This window comes from Girardinichthys multiradiatus, chromosome Y (assembly GCF_021462225.1).
Source record: "Girardinichthys multiradiatus isolate DD_20200921_A chromosome Y, DD_fGirMul_XY1, whole genome shotgun sequence".
NCBI classification, from domain to species: Eukaryota; Metazoa; Chordata; class Actinopteri; order Cyprinodontiformes; family Goodeidae; genus Girardinichthys; species Girardinichthys multiradiatus.
In genome coordinates this window covers 34921273-34943851 of record NC_061818.1, presented here as the reverse complement: position 1 = coordinate 34943851, position 22579 = coordinate 34921273, and the positions used below count along the sequence as shown (strand labels likewise).

At 38.1% G+C, this 22579-nt stretch overlaps 1 long non-coding RNA gene across 1 annotated transcript; it reads right to left on the bottom strand.

Moving 5' to 3' along the window:
- Nucleotides 1–20799, bottom strand: LOC124864903. Its single transcript, XR_007037379.1, has 4 exons — nt 20567–20799; nt 16815–16892; nt 1113–1186; nt 1–526 (listed from the first exon to the last, which is right to left on the bottom strand). It is a non-coding gene; the product is annotated as an uncharacterized LOC124864903 (long non-coding RNA).
- Nucleotides 20800–22579: the final 1780 nt, after the last annotated feature.

Below are 22579 nucleotides of genomic sequence, written 5' to 3'. Positions count from 1 at the left end.
TGTTGTAGCTGTATAATATCACAACATATTTTCTCATAAAGCATTGAGCCAAAATAATGATTTTATGATAAGCATTAAAACAAAGGGATGATTTAACACTGATCAAATTGCTTATTTAAATAAACGAACCACAGACATTTAAACTAGTTATCTCTTAAAAACTTATTTCACGTAGGTATAATATATTGGTTATTAAAGCTTCATTTACATTATTTATGATATTAAAATGTGTTTTGTTTGTTTTGTGTTTTGCTTTTTATTTGTCGTCGTCGTCTTCCTCTTATCCGGAACCAGGTCATGGAGGCAGCAGTCCCAGCAGAGACCCCCAGACTTCTCTCTCCCCATCCACTACCTCCAGCTCGAGGTGTTCTCAGCTGAAAGGCAGCCTCTCCAGTGTGTCCTGAGGCATCCTCTGGGCCTCCTCCTGTTGGGAAATGTCTGGAACACCTCACGAGGGAGGTGTCCAAGGGGAATCCGGAACAGGTGCCAGAGCCACCTCAGCTGACTCCTCCCTGCCTCTGCCACCCTGCAGAGGAAGAAAATTTCAGCCCCTTGTATCCAGGATCTCGTTCTTTCATTCATGACCCAAAGTTCATACCCATAGGTGAGGGTAGGAACGCAGAGCTCTCTTCACCACAATTTACCAGTGCAATTTACCAGTGCAGCGTCTGCATTACTGCGGCAGCCGTATCTATCTGGTCAAATCACCACGCCATTGTCATCTCCAGCAAGCAGATAAATCCAGTGCTTTTTTATTTTTATTGGTTAATTTTTTTTATCAAGGCAGTGATTTGACCCTTCTTCCAAAGAGGTGAAACATTTTCAACCTTCAGTGTATAACTACGTGGTTATTTAATGTCTAGATAAGTGTTTAAAAGGTGACACGATCCGTCTTTTATTTAATTATTTCCCCTGAATACACATAAACGTGTGTGTATGTGTGTATCAGTTTGATAATTGGGAAGCGGAGAGATACTGGGGCACACAAAGAAGTGACCCAAGCCGTTCCAAGTGCTGCCAAAGAATAGTACTGAACTTATTAGTCTAGCTACCTTTCCTCTTTCTTTTAAAGAGCAACAGCAAAGCAATAAGACAAAGAGCCAAGTGTGCACCTGTCTTTGGATGCCCTCAGTGGTCTGCAAGGCTCTGGCTCCGTTCCTCTGCAGTATGAGTTCATTTCTCTGACCTAATATATTTAAAAAAAATTGTATCTATGTTAACATTTTGATGAATAATGTAAAAATGTTCTTGTTCAATTAAATAAAAAGAAATGCTTGTCCTAGAGTATAAATGCATTTATGCATCTCTTGACACTGTGAAATATTAATATTTACAAAATGTTATCAAATTGTCATAAAACATGTGAAGAGATGCAACATCAATATGGGAAATAGAAATAACTGAGTTTCTTGTGTTTTATTATACAGCATGCTTATTTCTAGATAACATACACAGTTAAAAACAGATATTTACATAAAAACAGATATTTACATAAAAACAGACATTACCCTATTTCTCACTGTCTGGCTTTAAATCAGAATTTAAACGTTTCCTGTTTTGAATCAGTTAGGACTACCAAAATCATTACTGCTTGCTCAGTCTCAGAGATTGAAAACATTTTTTTTTAAAGTTTTTAATTCAAAGGTTTACATACATTTCTTTAGAGTTTTTCCCCTGTCTGAACAGATTTGTTGGCTGCCTTGCTTGTACACACATTTTTAGCTAAGATCAGCTGGGACTAAGATCAGGGTTTTGTGATGTCTACTCTGAAACACTGGCTCCTAATTTGCATAAAGACATTGTAATCTTACTGTACGTAAACGTCCGACTTTAAAGGAAGTAATAAAAAAAACATTAAAAAAAAGAATTGTTCCTCAATATTCTAGCAGTTATCAAATAAAGACAAATGTGGTAGTCCTAACTGACCTAAAACAGGAAACGATTAGTCTGATTTAATGTCAGACAGTGAAAACATTTTTATGACTTTGCTACTGGCATAAATGAGCTTTCCAAAAGAGCTAAAATACTGCTACTGTAAAAGAAAACACAATATCATTAATAGACTGGAGGTGTCAGATGAAGGCAATAATACTAATTGCTTTCTGAAAAGATGATTTAATTAAACATAAACCTGGACTGTTGCCTATTAGTGACCTTGTCTTGTAATTTTTTTGCCTCAGCGGGTCTGCAAAATTGTCTTAATTTAGGCTTCTTTACGGAAAGGGAAGTTAGATGTGACAACTGTTAAAAACAATGAATATTGTTCCCTGAGGTAAAGATGAGCCACTGTGAGGAATGCCAGTTTTGACCCTCTACGGCATTATGTTGCCCTTGATCCCCTTATTGCAGCAGAATATGACAGTATGACACGTTAAGTGAACAGTCGATCTTAATTGGCTCATCTTCTGTCCTGTGAAGATGTGTGTGTTCGTGTGTGTGTGTGTCTGTGGCTTCTGTTGGAATTTAATCAGCTTATGCCAATGGAAAGGCTGATTGTTCAGTAGCACTTCTTTTCAACAACAAAATTATGTGAATATATATATATATATATATATATATATATATATATATATATATATATAATAAATATGTATGTGTGTGTTTGTATATGTAAAGTTAAGTAGCAATCATTCCAATCATTATTCTCTAATATACTGCAATATTTAGCAATGTTAATTCAACATAACCATTTTTATTGTTTTTTCTCATGTGTGTCTCTACAGCACAGTTTCTTTATTTCTGTGAATAAATGCTGACATTAACAAAGCCATTATGATGTGATGGTCCAAACTGTATATTTGCAGTAAATTCACACTATATTTGCCTGAGAGCCTGCTCTGACCACTGGCCCCCATCTTCACTCATATCTTCAACAGGTTTCAGGAGCTGTGTGAGGTTCCAAATGCTTCAAACGCTCCACCATCATCCTGGTCCCCAATAAATGCGCCACCATTGGGCTAAATCAATACAGACCTGTCGCCCTGATGTCTGGGGTCATGAAATCCTTTGATCACCTGGTGTTGAAGCATCTGAAGGACATCAACACCTTGCAGTCTCCTTACTGGGTAGGTCACCAGATGAGGCAGTCAATCTGGGACTACACTTCATCCGGCACGGCCTTGACCACCCAGGACATATGCCAGGATCCTGTTTGTGGACTTCGGCTTGCCATTCAACACCATCAACCCAGACATCTTCCACCAGAAGCTCACCCAGCTCAAAGTGACGTCTTGCACCTGTCAGTGGATCACCAGCGTCCCGGCTGAGCGGCAGCAGCAGGTTAGAATGGGGAGCATTTTGACTTGCAAAAGAACCATCAACACCGGCACCCCGCAGAGATGTGTTCTCTCCCCACTCCTCTTCTCCCTATGCACAAATGATTGCACCTTAGTGGATCAGTCTGGGAAACTCCTGAAGTTCGCAGATAACACCACTATTATCTGTCTGATCCAAGACAATGATGTGTCAGTCCAAGTCCACAGGTGAGGTCAGAACCACTTGGAGCTTAACCCGCTCAAGACGGTGGAGATGATGCTGGGCTTCCAGAGAAAACCCCCCACACTGCCTTCCCTCACCTTCTCAACAACACTGTGTCTACTGTGGCTTACTTAGACTTTTACATACAGGGCAGAGCTACAGAGCACCTTTTGCAAAAACCAGCTGCCACAGGGACAGTTTCTTCCCCCAGACTGTCTCTCTGATGAACACTTACCAGTCAGAGTACCTAGACCAATACCATGCATATTTACTCTAATTCAACCATCTCTTTCTTTTTTGTAAAAACACTGTATATACAGATATTTTCAAAAATATTTGTATTTCCCTTTGATATTTCTGAAAACAAATGTGAACTGAAGCCAAATTCCTTGTTTGTGTGCACAAACTTGGGACATAAAGTTGATTCTGATATTGCCAAAAGTATTAGGCCAAGCCTCCAAATGATTGGATTCGGGTGTTTCAATCACCTCCATGGTTACAGGTGTATGAAACCCAGCATCTATGCAAGCACAACATTTGTGAAAGAATGAGTTGCTCTCAGGACCTCAGTAAATGGCAGTATGGTATCATTATAGGATTCCACATGTACAAAATGTGCAGTAGTGAAATTTCCTCATGACTATTAATATTCCACAATAAGCTATTAGTGGTGTAAGTGAAAGCAATGGCGAATTGTCATATTATGTGGCAACTCAGTAATATGAAATGAGGGGCATGGAGCACAGAGTCAGTAGTTACAGACCTCCAGACCTTATGTGGCCTTCAATGTAGCTCAAGAACATTGTGTGGAAATCTTCACGGTATGGGTTTACATGATGGAGGGACAAAGCTCTGGACTGGGAAATTTTGGATGAAGCTTCAGGTGAATGCTCCTCTTGCACATGATAATTCATTGCCAAGATAGACTGAAAGTAACTATATTTCACATTGTCAGTTTTGCTCATCCTTTTTCCAGTTGTCGTTTGCTTTGCATGCTCGTATTTTTGACAAACCATTGGCATATGCGTTCTAAGCTGATTTTAGAAGAGCCCAATAGTGTAACCTTTTTTTGTCATTGCTGCTTTTGTAAGCAACTTGGTGCATTAGCTACATCTTGATCATTTAGTAAAAAATAAATGATTAAAGTAAAATGGTAGCAGTCCTCCCTGGTGGGAGGATCTGAAAGAGGAAGGAGCAAAAATAAACTCAATGGTCAGTGTTTAGAAAAGCATGAGCAGTTTTATAGATTATTACTGAAATTTTTTGTTTTCTCTGCTGTTTAGAGACATTCTTCTTTTGTGCCAACATTACCGTATTAAGCGCATGACTGAGTCATTCTTCATTGTTGTACTGTAAAATGTATTAATAAAAGCCCAATTTGTCAAAGATGTATGACATTCATTTCATTGCAGAACCTCAGGTAAAATAGCTAAATTTAAGCTTCCAGCAAGCAGCCAGTGTTGAAAAAATGCCATCCAGCAGTAAGGAGCAGGTTGTGGAAAGCTGATGAGATTGTCCTTTGCTGAAATGAGGCATTGATGGTATCTGGTGAGGTGTATAAAACATTGCTACCCAAGGCTACGTTTTCTGTGACAATGAAAATTGACATGATTCCTAGCTATAATTTAGATTTAAAGAAAAACAAACAAGGCTGATATGGAAGATCAATGTTTTGGAACATTTTCAGTTTTGTTTCAGCTGTATTTCACTGCATTAATGTTAAACCAAAGCTTTTGTAACATTAGTTCAGTTCAATAATTCAAAGGACTCTTTGTGTTGTAGGCAATGATCTCTGAGTATAAATACAAAATGTCTCCACTAGTTCATTTTTCACATAAATATTTTACATAATAATTGAATCTGTTTCATTGGGTTCAGAAGTACACTGGTATTTTTAAACACTGTTTACTTTTTTTCTCATTCAGTTTGTGCAGATCAGACATCTCATTTAGTTTTTTTTTTTTTGCTTTGGTCCATAAAGGCGTGAACCTGTTGGCTTATGAAGCTACCAATAGAGTGCATACATGATGTCCAACACCCTCAGTGAAAAGAGAACAATCAGAAGAGATTAGACAAGTTGAACAGAATGAAGACAGAGTTAAAGAGAGGCTTTGTTTTTGGTCCCATTATAAGCCACAGCTCCTGCTAATTAGCAACCTCTCTGGTCCTTGCTAAATCTGTTTGAAATCCACTGGATGCAGATAATTGAGCTGGAAATGTGTTACATGACAATGTCATGCTGAAGGGCAACTAAAGCAGAACTCCTCTATTCTCAATGCACTGTCTTTGTCAGACTACTTTAAAATGGCACTTCTTCCAAAGGACTAATTCTACCACGTTTATCGCTTTTTTCAGTTAAAGATTCAAGCTTTTAACACAAATATTCTGAAGATAAATATATCAGAGAAGAGAGTTTTTTTTGTTGTTGCTGAATAATTGTTGTTTGTTGAAGGAGGCACACTTTTAAGAATCCCTGCATCATCACAGCAAAGTAAAAGTATTTTTCATCGCCACAGGCTGGATGAGTCTGTCCATGCATCTTACGTTTTCTATTAGTCAAGCAATGGCTTGAACGTACGTTTCTGTGTAGCCCGAGTCTCAAAATTGATTTTAGTGGTTTATATAAAAATTGATTTACTGACTTGGGTACATAGATCCAAGGCATGGATGTGCTCCCCAGAGAATGTTGGAGCAGAGAGAAAACAAGGTGAAAAGAGACTCCCTGTTGCTGTATTTGTATTTGCATTTTAATTATAAATTGAATCATTGCACCGGATCTGGACACAAAACAGCTCCCCCGTTCCCTCTCCTTTCAGTCCTTCCTTTCTGGTCCCAGATCATCTCACTTTGTGAGAAAAAAAAACTTGATCCAGCGTAAAAAAATAAATGGAAAAGATAAAAGGTGAGAGAACATTTAGAACAGTGATGTAAAAAAAGTGACAAAAGTGATAAGTGGATGAACGCATGCTGAACTACAAGGGAGAACGGGAGGTTCTGACACCCCCAAACCACCAAATAAAGCTTTCACAACCTAATTAAAATCAGTTTGGAAGAATCAGCATATGCTCGTAATACTTGATCAGGGCTCCTTTTGCATAATCACTGTGTTGTGGTATGAAGGCAGTCAGACTGTGGCTCTGCTGTGGTGTTAAAGGAAGCCCAGGTTGGTTAAATGCAGCCTTCAGCTCCTCTGCATCAATGATTCTGGTGTCTCTTATTTCCCTCTTGAGAGTACTGCACAGATTCTCACTGGAGCTTAGGTCAACAGAGTTCATTGACAAATCTACCGTAGTAATACTATGGCCATTAAATACATATTTGTACTTTTGGCAGAGTGGGCCGGTGTTAAGTTGTGTTGGAAAATAAAATCAGCATCTCCATAAAGCTCGTCTGAGAGGAAAGCAGAAAGTATTCAAAAATCTCCTGGTAGACGGCTGTGCAAACTTTGAACTTAACACAGTGGACCAACACCAGGAGATTATATGGCTTCCCAAATCATCACCGAATGTGGAAACTTTACACTGGACCAAGTTGCTTAGATTCTTTGCCTCTCCACTCTTCCTCCAGACTCTGGGACCTTGATTTCCAAAATGTACTTTCATCTGAAAAAAGCACTGTGGACAACAGGCTTTGTTTCACAATGCTCTCAAGGCTGCAGTTATTTCTGTTGCTTGTGCTCCTTTTTCTACCACAGAGATAAATCAGTGGAAAGTGTTGCACAGCGTGCTTATTGTCAAGATATTCAGTGATGCCACTTATTACTTTTAAGGCACATGATGTGATGTGATCACATTTGATGATGGCAATCTACTCACATGGTTTCAGTTTCAAGGTTTGTTTTTCAAAATAACTTGTGGACCTCATTCCTCCTCCATTGTTAATGCTCCATTCATCCAAGGAGTACTTTAACTAATTTAACAATAGAAAGGGTGTTTGTATCTGACTTTTTAAAGTACTGTTTGTAAATGGATTGATTTCCACAGCTGGAAGTCACTGAGTGTGAGACACTATTTGTTCAAACAACAAAAGAGGATGCAAACGTGGAGAGATAAAGACTTAAACCACCTTTTATCTTCTTATTTATATTTGATACTTTTCACACTAATTCCGACATCAGCTTATTCAGTCTTCAATGAAGCAGCCAGGGCCGGTTCTTGGCATAGGCCTCATAGGCCGTTGTCTAGGGCGGCAGCTGCTGAAGAGGCCCCTGTTGTGACAACTGAATGAATGAATAAATGAATGAATGAATGAATGGGTCTATCGCTTCCTTGCACAACAAAATAATGTACAACTATTTACACATTAGATAATAAAATAAAGACAACACACCTGGCTATTCAACACCATTTCAGTTTGCCAACAGTGCTACTCACAAAACCAGAAAGCATAACTTCACTTCTAATGAAGTTATGCTTTCTTGTTTATAAACTAGAAAAAAATAAACAACAGAGAACAAAACAAATAATAGCAATAATAGCTAGTAGCTTCTGACAGATCAGTTTTATTGTGTTTTCCACCTGAAACAGCCGTGAACGGATGTTAGAGGAGCCGTTTATGATCTTACCTGCTGTTGCACTGTATTTTCTCTGTGAACATGCCAAGGAGAGGCTGTATCAGGTCTAAAAAAATTAATAATTGTTATTTTGAATGTGTCCTGTTGTGGCATTTAAGGCATACCATATGGAGCAGATGGTTGCCTACATGTGCCAGGGCAGTTTTTCTCTACAAAGAGGATATCTCAAGCCAGTATCCTAATTTCGTGAATACATTTATTAATTCTGGATTCAACCCAGCCTCATAGTAGGCAGGCCACACTGATGTCATGTCATGAGTTTTTTCTCAGGTAATATACTTTATTTGCTTCTTTTCATAGAAGTAAGTGCGAACAGAAAAACTGGAAAACTTGTATCCCTGTTTTAAAGGGTTGGAAAAAACACTTAAGATTAAGCTTTTCATTTTTTTCTTATCTGTTATCTTAAATACATTTAACAAAGTAATCTGACTTTTAATTTGTCATATTCTCATTTAAATATTCCTGTTCCTCAGGAAAATAGTTGGCAGATTAAATTATTGGACCATATCTTTATTGCTAGTGAGCATCAGAGCTGATCTAAACGTTGTTTAGTGAGAATATTTTGCTCTTTCTCAGGATATTTGTGCTTTTTGAATGTAGTAGAATAGAATAGAAATAACCTTTATTGATTCAGGTGCATCAGCAGGAAAGTGACACACAAGTCGAACCATGTAGTTTCACAAAAAATTTAAAAGCAGAAAATAAGAATAAGAGACTGTACAGTAAAGGAAAAATATTGTGCAGTTGTTCAAAATAGCATACTCAGATTCAAAGAAATGTCCAATTGAGTAGGATAATTACAAAAATGTACATGTGTAGCTCTGCCTTTTTTTATGTTGAGGGCGCGAGGTCTTGCCAAATAATGCTGAAGAAGATGCTCTAGTTGCTGTTTAACTCTATAACTGCATTGCAACCAGTGCTGCATGTTTTGCTTGTAATGTTCAGCAACAAATAAATCTAATCTTCACGTGTTCTGGACAGATGCACTGAGGAAATGTTTGTCACTTTTTACTGAGCCAATGAAATGACAAAACTTTAACGTTTTCTAAACCTCCGTAGAGACAGAAAACAATGTGAACTGTAGCTTTCAAATGGATTCTAATTTTCTTTTTAGTACAGTTTTGCCACATATTTGACCTTATGTAAAGGACTCCATTTCAGAAAACCATAATGCACATTCTCGCCTAGGGCACCAAAATGAATAGAACTGGCTCTGGCTGCAGCAATGCAGGGCTCTGGAAAGAATCATGAATGCATCAAGAGATGAAAATTAACAAAGGTTTCAGATGTATCCTGCTTTTTTTTGCAAGCAACCAACATCACACAAGAGAAGATTAAAATTAGATTTCCTGTTCCAAACATTTCTCCTTTGAAAATCATTGACTTGCCACACTGAGCTGCAAACCTCTTTACAGCCATGAGATTGCTGTTGTGAGATTTATGTTACTCTCTAATAAGCTTTGGTTCCTATTATTAGAAGGTGTTAAAGGGTCATGCTGAAGAGAAAAGACTGGAATTACATAGTTGTCCACTCTGGATGCCACAACACGTTTTTGATCATACAAAACTTATTTCAGACTCCTAAAATGCTTCTGTGTAACATCAAATTAACTTAGAGTTTGTTGAAGTCAACTTTACAAACCTTAAAATATATGCAAGTTAAGAGCCTCCAATGCAAAGCAGGGGTAGGTAGGATATAAAACATTAATCTAAGCTTTAAACATCCATCAGAGAAGTGTTCAAGCCATAGTCCTAAAATCTAAAAAGAGTATGCTGCAAACTAGAGTTGCATAATATATATTGAAGAGCAATTGTCATTGCAACATAAGCATGGGCAATATCCCAATCCCAAAAGACTACTTGCATGCAATATTTTGTAGGCTAGTATATTTCAAGTATTAGGCGTATATTATTAAAATATTTGGCCATTTGGCCAAATATTTGGTTTTAAGAGAAAAAGCTGTCAGAGAGTGGATAAGATACACTTTCTAACTTAATGGGTTTCTTTATTTTCATTACTATTTAATTTGTAGACTCACACAAAAGGCAACAAAACTATGAATAAACACAAATGGAACTATATAGTAAACAAAAAGTGTGAAATAACTCTTCTTTTTTAATTCTTTAACCGTGTCCTGTCCGGCAGAGTAGCGCTCAGAGTTGTTGTCTGAGTGTCAAGAAAAAGCCCAACAGATTTACTTTCACAAGTGGAACATTACAGCTAGCGTTTTAAAGCTCTGCTTGATATTTATAAAAATAAACTTTATTAGAAAGTGCTCTGGGATTATTTCAATGGTTACGAACACGGAAACAGAAATGAAAAGGAAAAAAATAAGAAGCGCGAAAGAGATGAAGGTGGGGCAAAAAGGAAAAGGGGAGAGAAGGAGAAAAGAATGGAGGAAAGAAAGTTCCAGGGGAGCCACCCAGCAGCCACAGTGCAGAAGCCCCAGGGAGCTGCAGCGACGAGCCCACAGGCGCCGCCAGCAGCTGTCTACGCCCAAGCAGATCCAGCCATGGACCCAGAGACCCGAGACCCTGGGACATATCACTCCCCAAAGCAGAGGCCCGACAGAGCCCAGGGGTCCAGGCCCTGGCAAGCAGCCACTGGGAGTGAGCCAGCACTCACCAAAGCACCCAGCCCCAGACACCGAGAACCCCAAGTACACCAGCGGGCAGAGAGACTGACCAGCGGCAGATAGTGTGGCGGGGAGGAAATAGGCCCCACATTTGATGGAAGGCCTAAACTGATCCAGGAGAGGGAGCAGTCCAAGACCCAACCTGACACCAAAAACAGGCACACACAGTCACAATCACACATTCCCAGCCTCATGCATACACATAAAAACACTCACACCACCCTTTGCTCTGATGACTGCTTTGCTCTCTTGACGTTCTCTTCATGAGCTTCATGAGGTGGTCGCCTGAAATGGTTTTCCAAAGAATCTTGAAGGAACTTCCTAGAGGTTCAGTGAGAAACGGCCGAAGGTTAATATTTCAGTCATCACAGCAATGGGCGACTGCTTTAAGTAATCTAAAATCTAAAATATATTTAATATTCTTTTGATATTTTTGGTTTGCTACATAATTCCATGTGTTCATTCACAGTTTTGATGCCTTCACTGAGAATCTACGTACAATGTAAATAGTTATAAACATAAAGAAAACCGTTAAATGAGAAAGTGTGTTTACAACTTTTGACTGGCAGGGTATATATTGATATGTATATATCTATATATATTGGCAAATAAAAAAAAGTGCCAGGAAAAGGATTATTCATAATCAATACGGTTTTTGCAATTTTCAGCAGTAGTACTGATACCATGTGTTATCCTGCTGCATTATCGAAAACCCACTGAGACATGGCTGTCCACCTAAACTGACACACTGAGCAAGTGGAGCTTAAATCAATAAAGTAACTGAGAGGTCCATAGTAACTCTGGAGGAACTGCAGAGATCCACTGTTCAGAGGAGACCAAATTAAACTTTTTGGGCCAACATGCAAAACAATAGTGACTGTCACCCTAAACACACCATCACCTCTGTGAAACCTAGCATCTTGCTGTGGGAATGCCATTTTTTAACAGGGACTCAGAAGCTGCTCAGAGTTGGTGGCAAAATGGATAGAGCGAAATACTGGGCAGTCCTTGAAGATAACCTGTTAGATGCTGCAGACTGGGGCAGAGATTTACCTTCAAGCAGGACAGTGACACTAAACATACAGCCACATTTACAATGAAATGGTATAGGTGAAAACATTTGTATGCGTTACAGTGGCCCAGTCATTAGCTGTTCACAGGTGCTCTGCATCCAGTCTGGCAGAAACTGGGTGATTTTGACTTGAATAGGTAAAACATTTAAATCTCTGGATGTGCAAGCCTTTAGAGAGAAACCCCAAAAGATTTGCAGCTACAAAGTATTAACTCAAAGTTAGTCTTGGAACTAACTTAGGCAATAATTGGCATACCATTAGACAACCATTCACAATGCAATATCAGATAAAATATTATTTTAATAAAATCATATTTTAAGAATGATTTGCTGAATAAAACCAACCTTCTGGATGACTAATTCTCAACAGTGTTTAAATAGCTGCCTTTATTTAGTAAAATAATGTTTAAAGAAATATCATTTTGAATAAGAACCAAATCTTTCTGGAGAAATGGGCTTAATGTTGTTTACTTAGTTTTCAAGTTTGGTAAAATAATATTTTGGGAAATATTATTTTACTGGATTGAAAACTAACAACCTTTTTGGGTAAATGATCTTTAGCAGGCAAGCACATGTTATTAGCTGTTAGCAGTTAAAGCTAACAAAAGAAGTGTATAGCTTATCAGAATACCACATATACCTTTAAAATACCATTAATAAAAGGGTTAAAATGCATAAACATGGACGGCATGTTATGGCCGATCTTCTGTGTTTAAAATCACCCTCTAAATAAAGTTTTTCTTAACTTTAAAACAAACAAACCCAGAACACACAAACTGAGCACGTGTGCAAACCTAAACTCTCAGGTGAACCGTACTGAGGAAAAGTTGTCCAGGCGACGAAGTTTGAAGAAAGCATCCACAGTGAACAAAAGGGTTAGCTTCCAGCTAACCTCCGTAGCTGTGGGCACGGTGTAGCGGTCCTGTTGTCCTTCCTTCAGACCGGGAAAACTGCTTCACTCTGTGTCGTAGAGACAGGGTCTCTGCTGGGAACTCTCTAGAACACAGTTTGATTCTGTAGACCTCAGAGAGAAAAGTCAAGCCATGCTTGTACCTTAATTACCCCGTTCATGAATGAATACCGGATACACAAACAGCAATTAATTCGTACTTAACTTAGTGCATATGATCACGTGATCGTATGACACTCTTGGATCCAGTTTGAAGAGTTATGTCTGTTTGCCAGCAAAGAGACATTAGCACGCTGTGTCTCCCTGTCCGGATCCCCTGGGGAACTCGTGTAGAAAAGACAGGATGTAGCAAGAGTGGTGCTTTTATTTGGACAGTGATGTCGCTGTTACCCCTTGTCCTGGCTGTCCTGGAAGTAGGTTAATGGGGGTTATTTTGAAAGTTCCAGAAAAGTTCGTACCGGACTTTCTTGTTGTAACCATGGCTGTGGTCCCAACAGTGACAAAATGTAAAAAGCTTCCAGGGATATGGATACCTTTGGAAAACACTGTAAGTATGCTGATTTTGATGTAAATGTAACGCAAAACACCAGTGCAGTTACTCCTTATCCTTAAAAATGGATCCTAAATGATCACTATAAGAACTACAAAATACTTAAAGCTTTAAAATGCACCTTGGATATTAACATCATTGAGATGGTCTCAGCAGTCTATGTTAATATGATGTGTAAAGGTACTTGCTCCTATGAATACTTCTTCCATTTTTAAATCTTCTAAAGTAGGAAACGGGATCAGAATGAGACACTAAAGCATTAAAGGTGTGGCTTCGGCATGGTTGCCTGGTTTTATAGCTATCTTGAGTGGGTATTAGAGGAGAGAAAATGGGGAGTTTAGAAGATGTTTTAAAAAGGCAAGAGAAGCCATCAGTGATATGGTGAGTGATGGTGATGTTGTTTCACTGGGGTTAGCTCCACGGTTCACAGAGGGCCTCTGTCTCTGCCGGTGCCTCTTAATCCATCACACCTTCTGCGGCCCTGGATCCGACACACTCCAGCGTCCTCCGACCCGCTTCTGAATTCGCGCTCAGCTCCGTCATGCATGTTTGCTCGCTGTTTCTGGCCTTTTTCTTATCCTGGCTTTCTCTCGTCTTTTGTCTCTCCGAGTGTCAGAGGTGTCTGCTGTGCCTTGGGCAAAATGGGCAGACATGATTTTGTACATGCTCCACATCTGGTACTTTTAACTGTCTTTTATGCTTGAGAGACAGTTATTTGCCTCATCTGGCCTGCTGCCAGTCACTCCTGCAGTAACTTGTATAGTTTTAGTGTTCATGTCATTGATTTCAGAGACATGTCCATGCTAATTCTCTTGTCAGAAAAAAGTATATTTCTCATAATAAAGGGTTGTCATTTCTTCTCTTGTATGATCCATGTTCTGTTGCTTAACTTGACAAGATATGTGCCTCCGGCCAGCTCTGTAGGTTTTTAGAAATGGGGTTCTGCTACTTCACATGATTGGTCTTTGTGATCCCCTCAAGATGTATTTGCACATGCTTGCTGCAAGCCTTTAATGAAATCTCACCTTATAATAACAAGCTTCATTAACCTTCTGTCAGATTTCTCACCAGAGGGAGGAGGTTTGTTGTGGTGGTGGGGCTGTTGTAAGAGGAGCTAACATCCAGGCATTTGATTCATGTTCAGAAATGTGTCAAGCATAAATTGAAACTCTGTACCGCTCTGCCGTCTAACCTCAGTTTTCTGGCTTATTTTCAGTGTTTGTAGTCTGTTCCTCTAAACTCTGCAGTCTGTCTCTGTACCTAGCTGTTTTATTCACTGCCTGTTTTTGCACAAGGTGACCCTCTAAACACTCCAGGGTCCCTGCTCTGATCGGAGCTTTTTTATTCCTACTGCAGCCAAATCACGCAGCTCCACCCCCTATCCATCTGGTGGCGCTGTCTTAGCACTGTGGCACCTGTTTTTCCTCCTCCAAGCTGTAACCAGTGCCCTGAGGTGAAACAGTCAGTGTCTCAGTGAATCAGATGTTTCTCTGTCATTTTTGCAAGTAAAGTTTGGAATTGGCTAAATGTTTGAATGTAGACATTTTATTTTATGATAAATTTTATATTCTGGTTCTCAGATGCTAAGTTATCTTCAGTGAATTCCAAGGTTTCTGTTTCTATTCTGTCACTCCTTACCTTTGATTTTTCAACAAGCTGGTGGTTTAAACAGCTCCAGCCATGTGGCCCTATTTCAGTATTAGATGATAAACTCAACATTTTCTCAAAAAAGAATACATTGATTTGGGTGTATGAGAGTCTTTGCAGCTTTGATGTGTATTTTTTTATTCATGCATCGTGTTTAATTTATGCTCAACTGTTTAGAAAATGAGGAATGTCTCTTCTTCAGCTGAAGTTAAACACTTCTTCATATACCATGATCTGGATTATTATATGCACACAAGTTATAATTATATTTCTCTAGAACTGTTTATGACTTTAGGGTGGTTTTGTGCATTAATATGTTAAATATATCACGTTCATGGAGGAGGATCATGTTTCTTTTGACTTTTTACTAAACACTACTAAACAGAGGAGCTTGAATTGGGGCGTGGCAGATTTTGGTCATAAAAACGGTGTTCTTTCTGATAGTGATGGATTGGCTTAAACTGAGACTTTCAATCATAAATCCTCACTAATTCATCCACAATATTGTCTCCACTAATTCTCCCATAGTCATTACATTTTTGTGTATTCCTAATTCAAGGGGACCCTTTGATGATAAATGCATGCTTCCCAGTTTTCTATGAAAACTAAATACTCATTTCTTGGCCATAACAAATTGCCTTAAGTTGTGGCTTCACACCAGGTTCTGAATGCATGCAGGAACATGCTCCAACTACAGAATGGATCCTGATTCTGGCTCGCAGGTATGAAGAAAACATTGGGTATATAAAATAAGCCAAAATCATGGCACAGACATTGAATTTCACGTAAGTGTAAGTTTTGTGAAATAATGCTGTGCTTTAAAAAAAAGGATTCTATTAGAGCTGCATGGTGGGGCAGTTACTGGTTACTGGGGTAGTTGGTAGTCCTGTTTTCTCGCAGCAAGAAGGTAAATGGGTCAAATCCCAGCCAAAGGGCCTTTCTGCAAGGAGTTTGCATGTTCTCTGCCTCCATGCAGAGTTCTCTCCAGGTAGTCCAACTTGCTCCCACAGTCCACAAGCATTCTTGTTAGGTTAATAGGTGTTCCTGAATTGTTCTTAACCCTTTTTTTAAGGCAGTTGCTATTTCATGAACAATTGATAACTTGACTTAAACTATTTTGGCGTCTAGTGCAGGATGTTTAAATGGTGAAAATGAGCATGAATGAATTTAACTTTAGTCTGTATGAACTGCATTTCCTGTTAGGTCTGTCAAAAATAAAATTGCAAAACACATTATGGCACTTTGGCTAATCAACTAACTTTTATGAAATGAAGCAGTTATTTTATTTGCTTTGACACTTGATTTTTTATATTTTGCTGTGTAGTGAGATTAACAAGCTCATAAACATAAGATTAAGACTAAAATGTTTATAAGCAAGCAACCTTTTTATGCATCCTAGAAGCATGAAAAATAACAGACTGAAAGCAACATTGTGAAATAGGTATTTTAACTACTTGCAGATTTTCTGTTGAGAATGGTCTAAAAGCAACCTGTGCATAATCAGACCAGGTGTAGATGAAGAAATCTCTACGTTCGAATGTACGAATACTCTACGTTCTTCTCATGATCAGATTTGCACAAACAAACATTTACCCTGAAGTATTTATCTCCATGTAAACATCACCACTCCTTCAGCGGGATGTGAAGGGTTTGCTTGGTGTGTGTTTGTGATGTGTCTGCATTCACACCGATTGTAACAACCTGTCCAGCTGGCCGCCTCCAGCTCTCATCCTAATGGCTGAAGCAGCTGCAGCATCACCTCACTTAGCTCTTGTTTATGCAGAAGAAGTTGAATCTGTCTTTTGGTTTGTCAGACTCACTGGAGAGTTGAGGTGTATGTGACAGAAAGATGGAGAGAGACGGTGGCTGGACTGGCAGAGTGAGAGCAGACAGTCTCTCTGTAATGAATATAAATGGGCTCCTGGTCTCACTCTCCTCATCTGGCTTACCTTTTTGAAAGCAGCCATGGAACAGTGATGTGGAATAGAGTTGGCCCAGCCCCCTCCGCTCTCCTTTTCTTGCACTGGCTGCATTGAACAGAACAACATAAAATGTATTCGTTCTGTTCTTTAGCTTCTTCGTTAACTATACTGTGGTCCCTTTTCACACAAAACAGCTGGAGGAGGGACTCTTGGAATGATTAATCTTCATCATAGGGCTGTCAAAGTAAATGTGGTTTATGTTTTCATGGAGGAGAATGTATTTCGAAAGAACTTTTTGATACTAAGAGCTTCGTTATCTTCACCAAGAAGGTTATATGGTTAGTACAATTTGGTTGTTTTGGCCACAACACTTGAATGGTAACTAATGAATTTGCATGAATTTTGTATGAGAGCAAACAAAAGGCTAAACTAAGAAGCTGTTTGTCTTTAGATGTCAATCTAAAACTGAATTTAAATACAGGATTTTTTAAATTCAGTCCTTATGCTGGGGGATACGTCTTTTATTATTTCATCATGTTACATGACAGGTGTTCCTTATTAATGAGTTTTATGAGATGTTGCTGATGTACTGATGTGAGAGAATCTTTTAATAATGCTAGATAGACTTTAAGTATAATTGTCAAATGGAAGGATGTATTTTTGTCAGTTTTGAAATTTTGATGAATGTTGCAATGAAAATCCCTCACATAAATTCTGAATAGTTGCACTGAGGGCACGGTAGACTTGTAATAAGCACTTTTATTCACAGACTATAATCAAATTAGGTTGCTGTCAAAAAAGCACAGCTGTGAAAATAAACAAACAAACAAGCAGTCAGTGTATTTCAACTTCCTTCCCTGATCTGTTTTCTGTCTCTCCAGTGGCATTCTTGGAATGTGTTCTGATGATCCAGATTTATTTCCTTAAGGTGTTCATCAGATTTTCGCTCCTATCGGCATGCTTCCTTGGTGTATTGGTGCTCTTTCCTTTTTCTCTGCTTCATTCAATTGCCACATTGTAGGTAATTACTGTCAATAGTTAGGTTTTTTCCTCCTCTGCAAACCCTATTATTGTGACTTCTAAATCCTCCCGGTCTTCATGTTGACACTTCTTGTTTTAGTTTATTCTGGCCACTCCTGTCCTGGTTCAAAAAGCTGCCAGATGAGATCACAGTAGTCTGTTACGTAGTTTCTGTGGAAATGCCTTTATTGACGTATTTTTATTACTTTTGTAGGGGCTCCCTGAATAAGGTGGTCTTTCTACTCACATGGTGGTTGCACCCTAGGTTATTATGCACCAAGGTTGCCTCTTAATCACACTCGGCCTTTGCCTCATTCACCTTATTTTAGAAAATTAACCAACAAGAGATTTATGGACGTTTTTTGATCTTTTTTTAAGCTGTTTTAGCTCTTTAAGCACTATAATTAAAAACCTTCCAAAAAAACTTTTTCCAACTTTCCTGTTTTAAGCCGATATTAGTTATTTAGATTAGAAGTAGGGGAGACGTCACACTGTGTGAGTTAGAAAACATTTGCTGTAAATCAATTTTTATTTATTATTTCAAAACAAAGGCAAAATGATTTGAACCTGACATTTTAAACTATCTTTAACATTTTGTATGAGTGATTTATCTAATTATTTTGGTTTGCATTAGTAATAAATAGTCTCTGTTTACATTTCCTAAAGAAAGAAACGTCTTAAATTGAGATAGAGATTCCCATTTTTCTTAATCCAACATGTTCCATAACAGAGCAACATTTCTGTAATCCATTCAGGCTTTTTTAATCTGCTGAAGTTAACTACGGGTCAGTTAGCTTCACCAGCTCAACAAAAGGCTCTCAACACAGGTACAAATTGACGTTGTGTGGCAGAAATATATTTTTTTACACCAAAACCTCAGGGTAGAAAAGAATCACAACTGCCAAAGGTACAGAATGAGCAAAATGACCAGTCCCTTTAAGGTGCAGTTCTCTGTTGTTGCATCTTCAACGAACAGGTAATATCCGTACAAAATATGGTTCCCTTTCTAGAAGCTTTTTTGGAACCTCTTCTAATTGAGTTTTCACATACAAATAAACATAATTGCCTGAAAATTCTGAAATAATTAAATCTAGAAACAGAAACACAATTCAAAAAATTATAAATTAAAAGAAAAATAATAATAAAATAATACATTTTAATCCTAAAATTGATTTTTAAACACCTTACAGCCACTGACACTGGCTATCTTTGACTCTTCTTCCTATAGTAACAACTTCAACACTGAAGAGATTTGTTGACGAATGATGCATCCACAAAAAAATAAAATAATTTCTTTCAATTTGCCAGCTAAAAATTTATTTTAGCTGGAAAAGACACATTTTAGATACTTTTGCCACTTAATGCTCTTACATGGTTTGCTATGTGGCATTTAATTTGTGGTTTTATATGTACACCAAAAGTAACTCAGTTGTTATGATGACTTAGAAAAGCAGAACTTCATGAAATGCATTACTGAGTGCCAGTTTTGACACAACAGTTTTATGGATCGCACACGCAGTGCGATTTCAAAAACTGTAAGAAACTTACGTCAGCGAGCTGGATGATATAAAAATTTTATAGTAGTTCAGATTATTTTGTAAAATTTAAGATTTAATATGTGTAAGTCTGTCCAACTTTGTGTAGCTTCATAAGGGCATTATCAGTCACACAATGAATTAAAAGCAGGCATTTGTTATTAACACTTTTATTATTAGATTATGTCTCTAAAAATAGGGGGAAGAGAATAAGGCACTAGGTCTTAGCTCATAAAATAGAGGCCAGCAAGAATTAGGTTGCAGCAGGTGTATAGTTAACCCTAAAAGTATTCATTCCCCTGGCAGATTTATGTTCAAAGCTATTTCCATACAATGAATAAGTTTGTTTCTGACAGGAAATGATGCTGGAATATCTCAAAAATATTTAAATATAAATGAGTATTAATTATAGAGAAAATATTTTTTTTATTTACATTTTAAAAAGCATGTTTAAATTATTTATAGACTTCTCAATAATTAGTGAAAGAAATTGCAGACCAGCTTCTTTGCATGTTTCTGTTGGTATTTCGACAATTTATCTTTGTGGTGGGACACTCCAAGTATTTCAGGTTGGAAGGCCTTCTTGCCATTACCCTCATCTTTAGCTGCCTCTACAGATTCTGAATCAGATTAAAGTTGGGACTCTGCCTGGGCTACTCCAAAACATTAATATTACTTCAAGTCTGAAGAAACATGTTGGTGAAGTTTACCTTAAACCTAAATCTGGGTATGAATGGTGCTAACCAAATAAACTGTCTTTGAAGAAATGTTTTTTGATGGTACGTTCCAAACTGAGAAAAATCTCAACAGGACAGACTTGTGTTTTTGCCAGTTCCTTGTTCTTTGTTGTTGATGTATTTTCATGGCAGCATTGCAGTGGCCAAGTAGACTTAAAAAACTATATATATAATTTATGTAGACAAAGTAGTGTCCTAGGATCTGCAGACGGCAGTGGCCTGTCAGTCAGTAAGCTATCTCATCCTCATCCTGATTTCCACATCTTTTTGTTGAAATTATGAGGTGCTAATTGAGCCCAAGTAGGAACTGAAAAGACCTCATCCCTCATCTGAAGCACAACACCTCAATTAACTTCTTACTTTGTCCTTAAATTGTCTTTGGACAAGTTGCAAACTGTTGCAAAACGCAATTGTAATAGGATACTGTTTATTTTTGCTACATAATGTGAATCATCACCTTTTATTCTTTCCTCCCATTTGCACTTACTGAATTCCCATGACAACTGAACTGTTTGAAGACAGTTCTTCAGAGGGAGTGATATGATTATCACACATCTTCTCCATGTCGCAGAGTTGTTATGTCTGCTTTCCTGCTGCCGCTTTTGCTCTTGATGTCTGTCATGAAAGGGTTAGGAAAAAACAGACTCTTAGCTTTATTCTGGTTAAGTGTCATCTGGGTCTACTTAGAAAGCTGTGAGGCTGTTAGCACTGCTGACAGTGTTGTCGTGTTTTCTTAAATTGATTCACTGTGTGATTACTCGACATTCATTGTTGAGACAAGATGCAAAAAAAAAAAAACAAAACAAACAAAAAAAAACATTAATTTTATATATGTTGTCTGTTAATAGCTCACACAAGTGAAAACACATGGTGAGAAAATTCTTGTTTATGCCCCTACTTACTCTTATAGACTTTAATTAATTGCCAGGAAGTGTTAAGTAATTTAAATTGCAAATCAGCCTTTTTCCCCACTTTTGTGATTAATTTTTCATTGTTCCACAGAGGGAAAAAGCCAGCAGTGTATTTTATCTGATACAAATCGTACTGAAGAAGAACATTTGTGCACTGAATTTCAGAGGCTCAGATGCGGTCATTATCTCATAACGTTAATTAAGATGTCTCTTGGTTTGGAGTCATTGATGCCTTGGCATCACCTTTTCTGTCCACGATCCATCCACTGTGACAAAGGTCTGTCCCACTTTCTGCCTCTTCTTTCATTTGTGACTCCGCCTCTCCGAGCTCTGGATTTGGTACCCAGTTTCTGCCAATTTCTTTCCAGGTCCCGAACTTCTGTTTCAATCACAGACTAATTAAGCCCGAGGATGAAAGGTTTTTTTTTCAGCAGGATATAAAAGGGATGTGCAGGTTGAGTAAGAAAAGCTAAACCTGAAACCTTGTGATGACTTAGCATGAAGTTTGTAGAGAGAAAACTAAAATAATTCATTTATTCAGCAAAGAAATTAAACTTTGAAATTAAACCGACAGTTGTTCTCAGTTTAATTGTAATTTACTTGTCGTGTGGAAGACTTTTAATCCCATGAGATTGGGGGAAAATGAACAAAAGTAGACTGAAACAATGAGCTGGTTTCTCTTTTTCCAATAAAAAAGTAAGATTTGATGTGATCAGTAAATAATGGTTATTCGGTAACATAAAATTTTAGAAGTAAAAGATCACGAGTCCAAGTGTTTATTAAATAAATTAAAATGACCTTTCTTCGTCAGCACTGCTGTGTAAAAGAAGCGAGTGACCTTCAGTGCAGACTTCCAGCTTGAGATGAAAGTCTTAAGTCTTGTATGAATTCAGCCAGGCTGGAATCAGACGGCTGGCACAGCGCTCTGCTTCACTCAAATGAAAACAAAGAAGAAACCACGCACAGATAAAGGAAGGCCTTACTCGTGGAAGCAGTGCACATGCTTCTGCTGCTGTGCCAAAATCTCTTTTAAAACAAGTGAAGTCTGAGTCCTCATGTCCTCCTACTGGAAAATACCAGCCAGTTAGACTAAATGTTCAATTTGGGATCGACACAAAAATCACACACAAGGTCACAGATTGTGTTTTTCTTATTTTAAGTACTGCTTTTTTAAATGAATATTTTCCTGTGTTCCTGCAAGAGTCTTGTTACTATTTTGGAGTCTGGATGTTCTCTTGAACTACAGCCTTTGAAACGTCATTTGTAACCACTCACTCCATCTTTCTTTGTTCAGCTGCTGTCCCTGTTCGGTTCAGATTGTCACTGAAGCATCTGCTGCCATGTGACCACGTCCAGAGACCCAAGCCCTACATTATAACAACAAACTTCAGTGTTTTTTATAATTTCATGTAATGAAACAAGTTAGACATAAATGGTGAAGGGAAAATAAATGATTTAATTTTTTTACACCTTTTTGCTGCAAAGGTTTTAAAGTATGTCTCTATCAGCTTTGTGCATCTAGAGTTGGGCTGCACAATATCCAGAAAACAAGTGGTATGCAATCATGTTGGTGAATGTTGTAATGAAAA